Source organism: Diadema antillarum, unplaced genomic scaffold (genome assembly GCF_040938485.1).
Source record: "Diadema antillarum isolate AM-2024a unplaced genomic scaffold, OU_Dant_1.0 scf00000057, whole genome shotgun sequence".
Lineage (NCBI taxonomy): Eukaryota > Metazoa > Echinodermata > Echinoidea > Diadematoida > Diadematidae > Diadema > Diadema antillarum.
Window position 1 is genome coordinate 2,090,196 of NW_027270946.1, and position 12,995 is coordinate 2,103,190.

The window sequence follows — 12,995 nt, forward strand, 5'->3', positions numbered from 1 at the left end:
CACACACAAACACATGTACACACTAGCTTTAAGCATTATATGTTTTTCAAATAACAGAGCAGGACTACAGAAAAATACAGCTGCTATCTTGGGATACACTCAAACCTCCTCCAGTTGTTGGGACTTTTTACAGCAGACAAAGAATATATTAAAAAAAACAAAAACAAAAACACATATTCAAAATAGTTCTTTACTCTGATAGGGTCAGGGGTGAGTTTCAAGCACAAATGCAATCAATACCAGTGCAAGTGTGTCAGTATACAGACCCTGTAATTAATTCTGGCAGTTGGGTCCAGAGTGTACCTGTGTATGTACAGTCTGTAGTACACACACCTGTGTAATATATCATTGGTGTGTCCTCTCTCATACGCTTGCAAACGGAAAACTCTGACATCTTGCTATTATCTGAAATGGGGCTGACTCAAAGAAGTAGTTGGCAGGTATGCAGCATGCATGAAAGTCTAATACAGCCCTAGTTACAAATACGTACCATATACGAAAGTTCATTACAGTAATTCAAAACCTTTCACCATTCAACACTCAGACATCACTGCGCAGGGGGATTGTGAGTGTGTTTGGTGAAAAACTCAATAGAAATGATAGCGCCCTCAGTGTCCATATACTATGTATCCTCCTGATACAGATTGGGGGCGTGCAAGAGAGAGAGAGAGAGAGAGAGAGAGGGAGGAGGAGGTGGAGGAGGAGGAGGAGGAGGAGGAGGAGGAGAGAGGGCTGGTATGTCCCAAACATGAGAATGAGTGCTTGAGTAAGAAGCAGCTGCCAAAACATATTATCTGCACATTCAATACCACATCAGAATATAATATTCAATGCTACGGGTGGGCCAGAAGCAACATTACCAAACTGCAGGCATTCCTTCTGAGAGATACAACATATATCTTATTGATGACAGTAACTTGAGAGAAAAAAAATGAATATTTCACAGAGATTGGTTTGACACACAACAAAGCAGAGCAAGCGCAAAGAGAGCATAGGGTAATGCACAAACTGTGTCATCTAGAAAGGCCAAGACATGTGGGGATGTCATAAAGAACTGGGATGTTGACAGAATACTGAAGTCCTATCGTCTCACTCACCACCTCCAACCATTTAAACAGCCAGCTGTTAAATGTCTACCACGCCGTACCTCAACTAGATTGGTGGGATCATATCAATGTACAGCTACATTCATATATCCAGTGTGTACACTGATTGAATTTTACTTAAAACTTATGATTAAATTCATCTTGAATCAATCTCATTGTTATCACCCAATACACGAGATTAAATATGATATTTAAGGCCTTTTGCTCTGTCATCACTACATGTATTTCACAACATCAAACAAGTTCCTAAAAATCATACAGAATAACTTACACCGTTGCTCCAAAACTGAGCTCTCAAAACATCAAACACTTTTTGCTTCAAAGTAGGACTAAGCCATCACGAAGAAAAACAAAATCACCGGTCAGGTTGGAAATGATGGCTTATGATTTAAACAATAGCCGGCACCCCCTAAATCATAACCTAGATACCAATCTGTGGCTACCCGAGATAACATGCCAACAATGGGTCATAATTCACAGTTAAACCTAAGACACTCACACCTACTATTCTATTAGTAGAAGTCACAGTGTCTGCTACCATTAAAAAAAATGAACAGAAAAAAGAAAAGACATTCACAAACAGCAACATCTAATTACGACTACATGAACGAGTTCCATCAACTCACGGTACAATATCCATCAATCATTCCATGAAGTGCCTAATGTCTGATGGGAGAATGGAATCCTTTTGCAGATGACAGAACATATACGCACATTACATTAAACATGTCACAAGACAACTAGAGTAGATGTATGCACAATGAACAGACACTAAAACACTACTCCTCACATGACAAAGTGCGACATGAACTGAATTCATGACCCAGTTTTCGACATGGCAGCTGCTTTCCAGTTTATGCCTAGTGATTCTTGCAGAGCCCTGTCGAGTTATTGAAAAACTTCCATCCTCCCTCAATGGTGTAATAGTTTACAAATCTTCATAATTTTTGTTTTTCACATGAACCTTATCACTGCACAGCAAATCAAGCAGGGTTTTATTGACCTCTACTTAGAATGCAAATCTTGGATTTTGTTTTGGTTTGGTTTGGATTTGGGTTAAATCCTAAAATGGTAACCAACAGAAAGTAGTATGGTAAATCTCTTTTATTGTTACAGCTTGGCGATGGACTGTGTTATGGTCATGAAGTAAAGACTAACAGTGAACTATTCGTGATGATTTCCATTCCATTCTAATTCTACTTCACATAAAATTTTTCTGATAAGATTTGAAAGCTACACATAAATTCATGTACAGGGTAAGGTAATATAACCAGTCGACTGAGGTATTCAAAAAATACTAAATGATGTTGTTCACGTTTTTTTTGCCATCCCAGCAAGAGTCAAGCAGGGATATACTCCACAAGAGTAAACTGGCAAGTACTTTATTGACACCTGTATTAATCATCACAAATAAATGAAACGGTACATAATTACGAGAAGTTTTGTAAAGGTACAACGGGAATATCATGCCATTAATACTTGACACACCCATGGGTGGGAGGGAGATAGTAAATATCACAATTTCTAGGTCGACTTCTGTGCCTGGAGCTATGTGATTCACTACCAGACAAGGACATTCCTGGACCTTCCGTATACCTTACTATTGGCATTAAGCCTAACATCAAATATTAAAATGTCTAATGCATCTGCCATCCCCCATGGGAGCACAGGTCTATCAAATATATATTATTTAAAAAAACACGCACAAAAGAAACAAGTTCACAATTCATAATACATATGTCTGACTTTTTGGAAAACAACACTACCCACATTCAACCAAAGTAGTGAAGAAAGCGAACTGATTTCAAATATATCACGAGAACATCTCACACCCCTGACATTGAAACACTACCAAATAGTCAATGTGCCCTTTTCTTCCTTGCACAAAGCAAAGGTAGTAATCTGGTACCATTCTCATTCAGACAGATAGCTATCTTAATAGTACATCTCAAAAAAACACAACCATATTTTTTTCTGTCACTAAGATGGTTGTTGGCTTCACATATAATCGGTTGTAGCCAAAAAACTTTCCCAACCCCCAAATACCCAATTTATTGGCAAGATATGATGATTCAAAATGCTGCAGTAATCTCATTAGTCCTCCCTTGGTCAACATGTAAGGGGATGTTACGGCAACCACAAAAACAAAGAAACAAAAAGTACTGCACAAACTACATAGTTTCTATACATCATTTTTTTTTCTACGTTGTCCCACTTTTTCATCAATTTCTCTTGGTTTATTTTTTCCAATGTATTAACTAACTTTCATGGGATTCAAAAACAAACATACATGAGTTGAAACTAAAATAACAATCTCAACAACAACAAAAAAGTTCTGTTTCACATGTCTTTGGCTATGCTAAAATCTCTAATACCTTCCCCACTGTTTTTGTACAGTCAACTAGTACTTGTAGTATAATGATCATCAGCTCATGTCAATGACTGATCTACATTTCTGTTTGTATTTGAGGGTGTAAACAAAAAAACAAGGAGATAGTGTATAACCTATGGCAATCATTATGGTCAGGAAGCAATGGTCAATCATGATTTCAGCCACAAACTGACCATAATAGTTTTAAAGTGTTGCAAGTCATAAAGCCAACTATAGTTGTTTTTTGTTATCACTCCAGATTACATGTGGTAATTCATGACCTACTCAAAATTTGCAATCGTTACTGTCAAAGATAGAATTCAATTTACATGTTTCCATATGTCATTATTAACATCGTCTTTCTCGTGTATTCATACACAAGTCTATACATAGGCTACCATATCTACACTTTAAAAAAAAAGATTAAAATTTAGGAGCATTTGATTTTACATGCTCAAATTTAGGGTATTAGGTGTATACGATTGTCACCGTTTAATCAGGATTTGGCAAACGGGAGGCCCTGCTCTGCACACCATTTTAACAGGACACTAGCACGGAAATATTTTCCAAGGCGTGTTATTCTCACTGCTTGAATGGTACACATAACATTTCATCAGATATACCATATGTCCCCCCCTAAAATTACAATCTGACTTTCTGCAATTTCAAGGCGTGAAACTATAACTTATTATGCACATCTTACAAAAAAAAAAAAAAAAATTCATTTGCTTCAGTGGTCAAGAAGAAACTGGACATTTTTGTAGAGCATGTCAGGAATTTCTTCCCTCCAAGTTCCATCCTAGCCTTCCATGAATGCATAAAGGTACATCATAGTCTAACTGTGATGCAAGTATGTGCACATTATGATGTGACCTGTAGGTCCACGTACTAAACTTGGTGTAGTATCTGGATGAATAATATCTGATCTCCTTTAGAGGGAACAGTTATTTACTTATGACCAGGGACAAAGGTCTTACTCAAAAGATGTCCTGATTAAGCGGTGGCGACTGAAAATGTCTGTCTGTCTGTGTGTATGGGCGTGTTTTGCAAGTGTCAGTGTAAAAAATCTGAAAAAAGGAACCTTCAATCAACAGCAAAGAATCATGAGAAGGATAAACACTACATTGTACCCCAAAATTTGCTACTGAAATACAGAGAAAACTTGAGATATCTACAGGGAGGAAAAAAAAAAACAATCCCATTCATATATGTTTACATTACATTGCACTTTAAAAGAGGTAAATTTTCTTTATCCTCATAAGTCACAAGGAGCGTGGCATCATCATTTTAAGGAACCATGACCCTTGAAGACTACAGCTCCATCTAGATAATCTTCTATTTACAACCACTTCTCAACCTGGTCTGTTCCAGCTTTGTGATGAGGCATACCTCGTCAAGTATACCACATGCCACACCAGAGAGACATGAAGCTGCATTATGGAGTAAAAACACATTTACATCTGAATTTGTCACGATTCAACAACACTCGTAAACAACTGACGCATCATGTGCGTGTGGGAAACTTGCATTTAGTTACACATAACCGATACACACAGCAATAATTGATGAGAAAAAAAATGGCACTAACAACCTCATTTCTCAGTTTGATCATTCTTTAACCCACTGTGCAGGGAAACAAGCTTTGCCTGGTATTTCTTATCCATGGGAATTACTACAAGTCACAAACAACGACTTTTTAAATGGATTTGTGGGAAGGAAGATCAAAGTTAGCCCTATGTAGTACTGCAACTGGCAGATCCTTACAAAGGATCCATGCACAGAAGGGATTTGTACGTCCACTGATGATGCTCCAACTGGCTGTTGCCATGCACAGAAATTAATGCACCGACTGACACTTTTTCGTGGACGAACAGCACATCGCCAGCATACCATTTCAGCAAGAGATGATGGGCCGTCTCTGGACTGACTCTTGACGAACAGTCCAGTGATGTGGTGAAGACTGCCGAGTTCTGCAGTGGCGAGGCCATCAGAGCCAATGCATGTAACTGATGAAGAACCACATACAGTTGATATTCAGTGGTGTGCAGCTTTAATTCTAACTATCAAACGTGATGGAATAGCTACAGGCACAGTGATCACGTACTGCATATGTTTCTAGTTTCCACTTGAAAATAATACTGGTTGCTTGGGATGGGGAGTCATGACGATCCTGCAGTTGACCGACAAAGAATAGGAACACTAGCGCGAGAAGACATCGATTGGCATTCCTCTTTTTTTTTTCTGGTGCATGGGATGACAGTTCTGAGGCTAAGCTCTCCAATCAACTAAAATGGCAGATGCTTGAGGGCACTTGAGCACAACATTCTCCCCCAGGACTCATACACAGAATAGCTAGCGTCACAGGCGGCGGCGGCGGCACGTGGGTACACAGTAACGTAGGCGCAGCTCGACGCGGGATGGCTTCCAATCTCACCTGCGTCGTCTTCATTCTGGAGTGCATAATTTCACCTCCGCAAGAACATTGTCAGTGCTGCGATCCCCACCCCTACCACGGCATAGCCGCAGGCAGTCCTTACAAATCCTGATAACGATTCCTGGGACCTGGCCGCCGCTTGATCCGGGTCGAAGAAGTGCATGAAGCCCTCCTTGATAGGCATCGTAAGGGGAGAAAAGAAAGAGAAGATCTCATTCGTAAATTATTTGTCCCCATTCATAAATATATGCATCAAAATATCTGGTTCAAATCTCATGCAATAATAATTTCTACACAGGCGCTCTCTTGGCATTTTCAGAGGTTTCTATTTTTCTTTGTCACGATAAATCTATTATAAGTTAATTTTCAAAATCATTAGATAATGAGCAATATGAACCATTGACTTTGATAAATATGATTCACAGTTTGCATGGCTTTTGGTAAGCTCCAAAGACATCTGTTGTCGTTGATGCTATTGGATTTATCTTTACAGCAATGAATGATGTCTGAAGTTTTAACACAAACTGCAGGGTTTGTTTTGTTTTGTTTTGTTTTGTTTTGTTTCTTTTTGCAAGATGGCATTACCTTTACACTTGATTAGAGTCATTCTAAAGGACATTGTGAACCTTTTTGTCTCATGCCTTATTCGCACCACTGGAGGGTGCCGTCTACATGTATGGCTCACTTTGTCAGCAAAAGTGACAAGAAAGGTTGAATTCCATTTGCTAAGGGGCATAAACATAGTGTTCAAAGTAAACCAGTGGATTTACACTTGGCAAACAATGGATACTGATTGGTGCATGTTGTATTGACTCACGATACCAGCATGTAATTCTGGTGCATCCAGTGCAACAAACTGTAACTTCCAGCGACAATACATTCAAGTGTATTCCTTTCTCTCTTGATTATGATATGATATCAATGACATATACATGTATGCGATATTATAGTAAAAGAGCCGGAGAGAACATAAAACATGCATTACACAGAAATCTACATTTAAGAATGCAAGAAAAGGTGCATCATGCAGTAATTTGGGAAAATAAATTGCTGTAAAAAATGTGCAGGTCTGTGTTGATGGGCAGAGGAAGAACCTTTTCAAAATGAAAAACCATGGATAAGCCCATAGTCTGAAACACGTCCATATATACAACAAGGCAAGTGCCAAAATGTGTCTCGCCCATTCGTGTAGAAGAAATTAATGTTTTTCTAACTCCCAGAAGAAGTTCTTGACCCTGCCTACGACCTTTGACCTTGTGGTGACCTTCATCTCCCCAAGGGACATTTACCAGCCAAGTTTGGTCACAAACGGACATAGGGATCAAATGTTACGAGCCATAATTGAAACGCGCCGTAAAAACTTAACATTAGGCCCTAAAGTTCATTGACCCCTGCCTGTGACCTTTGACCTTGAGGTGACCTTCATGTTTGGTAAAATGTGTAACTTTCTATAACCATTCTTCCCTCCAAGTTTGATTGAAATTGAAGTCCTCAGTAGAGAGTTATTCAAGTTTTTGTAGCGTTACGGACGGACGGACGGACGACAGACGGACAGATGCTGCAGGCGATCCCTTAGTCTCCCCTCGACGAACTACCACATCTAATACATGCATGGCATTCTTGCTCAAGACATAAGGTGGCACAGGGGGAAAGGTAGGAAAGAACATCGATAGCATGAAAAATGTACCAAGTGGTATATCTGGCAGGGGGGAATCAACTGATGCTTGTTCGTTTGTTCTGCATGAAAGGAACTATCACTCAGTTTTCCTTTCATCAATGAGTTCCCTTAATTCCCTAAATTCCCTGAAAATACTCAAGTGAAGATATTATACTCTCTGAAGAGGATAGCTCATAATCACACAGCGGCAACAAGGATGACAAGAGGCCTTGAAAATTGATGACGGGATTTAGCGTTCAGGCCTCATAAATAAAGATTTCGAAAGTATCAATGTATTTTCTTTTAACATTGTTGTTTTTTCGGTTGCCAGTCACAAACATAAAACGCATCATCAATAAAACAAGGAGAAGGAAAGGCATGCAGCAAACGTGCTCGTAACACACACATGCAATGGGACCACACAAAAGACTATATTGAGTGCAACCAATGTTAGTTACATGCAAAGGGATAATGGGTAGTAGCGATTATGTCAAGAGAGGACAAATTGATGAAGTCAATTCGCACTTAAAAGAGAAGTGACCGATGAAATGTATTCTGTTTTTACAGCCATACTGGCAGAAAACTTGCAGCACAATCTGGCAAAAAATAATTTGAGGGCCCTTCCACCCCCCCCCCCCTCCCTTCAACGTTGCTGTGCTGAATAATGTTAGCTATCAGGATATTTCATTGAAAAACGCATCTCCTCGTAGAGGAAGCATGCCTAATTCACCAATACGTAAAATTTCACTGGTGGCGGCTAACTATAATTCGTAACTAGCTCAGCAGGTGTCATGTAGCAGAAAGACATAACGCTGCTTGATACTTTTGCAATCAAACTGTGCATGTATGTTTAATTTCACTTTTGAATATTCTTCTGCTGTTTAAGTACGATGAAAAGATGTTTGTTTTTTTGCAACCAAAGGTACAGATGAAAGGACTACATGAAATGATAATCATAAACAGAATTTACAGTTGTTGCATTTTATCGAATTTTACATACAATGATAGGCCTCTTGGAGCACAAAAAGGTTTGTAATAAGTATACCCTTTGCTGGAGCACCTTCTTCTTTCTTTTTTTTTTACCACAGATTCAGTTTATAGAGAGAGATAGAGAGTGGTTAAAGAATTGAAGCCCCCACCAGTCATTTAAGAAAGAAACCACACCACACTACAAAACACACAGCAGAAAGAGTTCTTTTGTGTTCAAACTGCCCAAAATTCCCCAAAGAGGTTTCAGAAGCTGCAACTGACCAGCAGTGATTAAGAACAGTGCAAGAGAAATATTTTGTTCTTCATTTTTTTTTTGGACCAACATTATATCTACTTTATGTCCTCTTTAATCAGCCCTCAGAGCACAGAGAAGAGAAATGTACAAATTATAATTAGACAGTTCTTCACGTCAGATTGGACACGGCATGAATACGTGGAAGAACGAAAACCGAGTGCACACACGACAACAAAGCGAGTAAAAAGCTGTGAGCGTCTGCTTTCATATTGAACACATGACTTTAAACCAAGTTGTCCTCACTTTTTATTTTTTGCATAAACAATGCAACAAAACTACTGGACATAGAAGACTAAGGAGGAACATGTCCTATCTTCTCAGTAAACACGCTAAAGCTGCGATCCCGGCACCGAACACGGCCATACGGCATGCGGACGACATAATTGACGACACCGTCTCCCTCGCTCGAACTTTTCCTTTCTCCTCCTCAAAAAATTCCATAAAACCGTCCTAACGTTTCCGATCCCGAGGAGGACGTTTTAGGAAGTGTTTTGGATAGCGTCATGGAGAAAGTGGAGAAGAGAATATAAAAAGGATGGAAAACAAAATGAGTGTGTGAGCCAGAATGTTATCAAAAGAATGACAGAGAAAGGTTAATCTGCTCAAAGAATTTCATAGGGAGCTCTATGGTAAAATTCTGCAAAAAGGCTGAAAGAACATATTCCTACGCCTTTCTCAATGCCTTCTCCACTTCTCATTGGGATGTGTTTTGGTTGCTGCTGCTTGCAGAGTGTAAATACAGCCTACTGTTTTGACTCTCTGCAAAACTAGATTTCTTTTTCGAAAATTGTCGATGAAAGATACATTGCTGTATCATCATCATCATCATCATCGTGTACATACATAACATACAGCAGATTAGCCCAAGCATATGATACTTCTGAGAGGAGGGGAATCAACAAAAGATGTAATTCATCAAACTTAAATGCAAACATTTGTTTCATACGGATCAGATGGTAAAGTATACTTTATTTATGGGGTCTTTGAAAAAAAAAAAAAGGTGCATTTTGGCTTGCCATAAATCATATTGGACTGAGGGAGTGGGTGGGAATCGGGGTAGGGCGGGGGAAGAGCTTCATTCAGTCTTCGGAAGCCAGAATAACAACTTTCATATCACTGTTAATGTCATCAAACAGATGATGCAAACAAAATGAATGTAAGTTAGGATACAGCTACCAGCAGATACTCCAAATCTCAACTGCATACACCATATCAGACCCACGTTGAAAAAAAAAAAAAAGATTTGAAGGGAAATATTGTTAAGAATCATATCTGTGTACACAGGTGACTCCCATCATAATCCTTGGGGACCGGCAGTTTTCTTCCATGATACTGTATCGAAATTTTGTTATAGCCGAACAAAAAGATACATCACATATAAAGATGATAAGTTTGGGACTTGGATTTTTACTTCTGTGTGTTTTCAACAATGTTGGCTGTAATGGGAGCACCCTGCACATACGTATGTGTATATAAATATCGGTACATAAATTCCACATTTGATGGTTTGATGTTGAAACTTAATGAAGATAAATGCATAGCCAAGTGACTAATGCTTTAATACAATCTGCTGTGTACGACAGAGAAGTGAGAATGCAATTATTTTATCTGCTTCAGGCTAACCACAGAGGTACAATGAATATCATCTAGTCATCAAATACAAACTTTCTGTGCTACTAGCCTGGAATTCACAGCTAAATTATTCCCACCAGCTAACTCCACTTCATGAACCCAACATACCACAAAAAAACACACTGAGGAAAAAAGTAAATGGCTGTGAATATGCACATAGCACTGGGAACAGGAGGTAGATGCTCTGCTGAATGTCGCCCTCGGTTGTCAGCCCTTACCCAGTTTTGATGCTCCTGCATCCAGTCTATCAATTTGGTGTCCATGTATCTTGCGTCCATCGATAATACTGCCCACGAGATCCTCGAGGTTATTACTGGCGCAATGTACTGACAGGCGTCCGCTGAACGCAAATGAGGGCTGCTATCCTTCCCCATGAGACTCCTGCAAGTGAGAAATTTGCAGATGGGAAAACAAAGAGCAGACCGGTGAGCTATCGAACGATGAGGTGGTATGCACGAGTCATGACCACTGGATGGAAAAGAAAAAAGGCTCAACTATCAGTGATATCAGTCAACAAGATCAAGCGATTTCAAGATTTGGAAGACGTAATCTCTGTAACTTGTCTCACTTTGAAATTGATGGTGTGTCATGCATTTGTTCTTTTGGTAACAGAGCATTCTATACCGCATTCGTCTCAGAGATAGTACATTACATGCACAAATCTACAATACCTTGACCATGATTGTGTTGTATGTGAAGTCTACATCATCAGTTAGAATATTCTTATCTTTTAATACATATTTCAACATCTTCTTCATACTTGTGCATAAAGAGGTCTGTTTGTATAACTTACTGAAATGAGGCTAACAGACCCCTTTTCCAGTGTAGTGAATATCGAGGAGGGATTGCATACCAAAAACCAGAATTCACTCAATCAGAGAAATTAACCCATTAAAAATGCAAAATAAGGTCACATACATGTATTCTGTGGTTTCTTGGTTTACCACAATATCAAACATATCAGGATGTTTGCTCTACAAACACATTTTCCTAAATTACACCAATTTTCCCACGCACCCTCTAATTGAACGCACACATTATTCTCATCAGAGGGTAATTTTCATCGAAATTGCTTCTGACAATATCCGCACGTGGTAACCCATTTTACACACGGTAGATATAATGTTGTTGCTTCAGCAAAACGTAATCCTCTAATTTCGTTTCAACGCTGTTTCACAAAACCAGGACATTGTGGTAAAAATGTAGGGGAGACAGCGATCACATAATTCCTTCAAGTGGAATTAATAGTTCGCGGAGAGACAGAATTTGAGCACTCTTGCAGAAGGGATCAAAGGAAGGAAATTTGGAATGAAAAAAAGAGACAAGGGAGGAATGGTAATTTTGATCAAACATGAAAATGAATGTTTCGTGTAGACTACAGTTCAGGAATTGGTAGTGTGAAGCATCCATGAGGCGTATAACAGTGTGAAGCATTGAAAATATTCAATTTTTCCATCAACATTCAAAAGCCAGACAGTTGGGAGAGTATAGAAAGTAAGAGTTTTAAAAAACACTCCAGAAAGGGACATTGAAACTTAGAAAGAAAAAAAAAGACAAATGTGTATGACAAATATTTGTTTGTATATCTTACATGGCCATATGGTTGGTTCTTTAAAAAAAAAAATATATATATATATATATATTTTTTTTTTTTTTTTTTTTTTGGGGGGGGGGGGGGTTGTTACTGATATGGAAGAGCTCACACTTTCACTGTGAAACAAATGTGCATGAAAGTATAATTTGTGTATTTATAATCATGAGTGCAGCTGCCGTGGAAACTTTACACCTAATGAGCTGTGGCCAGTGAAAGTTTATATCCTCTGAGAACACTCAGGTAACAAGTGTAGCTTGACAGGGTGGGGCAAATAATTACCGAGCGGATGTTAGTAAGAGGTGGGTTGGTATGCTAGGTAGATGAGGGGGAGGGGAGAGTGGGTGCATGTTTATCTATGCACATATATGACATCTTTGTTTCCATTTCATTCAATCAAACAGGACACTTGCACAAGCTAAAGACTGGTTTGTTGGTCAGTCCATACCACTGAAAAATATTGCAGGATTACAGCGCAATCTTAGGTTAAACACAACAACATAATAGTAACACGATAGTGCCTATTAACAGAAAAACCACCTACATGTACCATGTATTGGAAAGATATAAGCAAAACAGAAGTGGTCTTTTTCAATATATCTGCATTAGTCTATCTGGACTTTAATCGGTATGTGTCCCTCAGTTGATTTCTCAGTGTGTATGCATCCTTCAGTATCTCACAAGTCCTTCTGTATATACACCTGTATATATCTCTAACTTTAACAAGAAACTCATATTTATCATTTGTAATTGATAATGTACACTGTAATCAAATCCCTGAATTTAACACTCTATAATGCTTTCCTTTCCATCTCCCTTTTACACAAGAGAAATAGGTAGGCATTAGACAGCAGCAGCAGTAGCAGGCAGTCTGTAGCAATAGAAGTTGTAGTAGGAGGAGGAGGAGGAGGAGGCTGTG

At 38.9% G+C, this 12,995-nt stretch overlaps 1 pseudogene; it reads right to left on the bottom strand.

The window, feature by feature from the left end:
* Positions 1 to 5,640: 5,640 nt before the first annotated feature.
* LOC139715857 (anti-apoptotic protein NR13-like) overlaps positions 5,641 to 12,995 on the bottom strand; it is a 44,425-nt pseudogene continuing 37,070 nt past the window's right edge.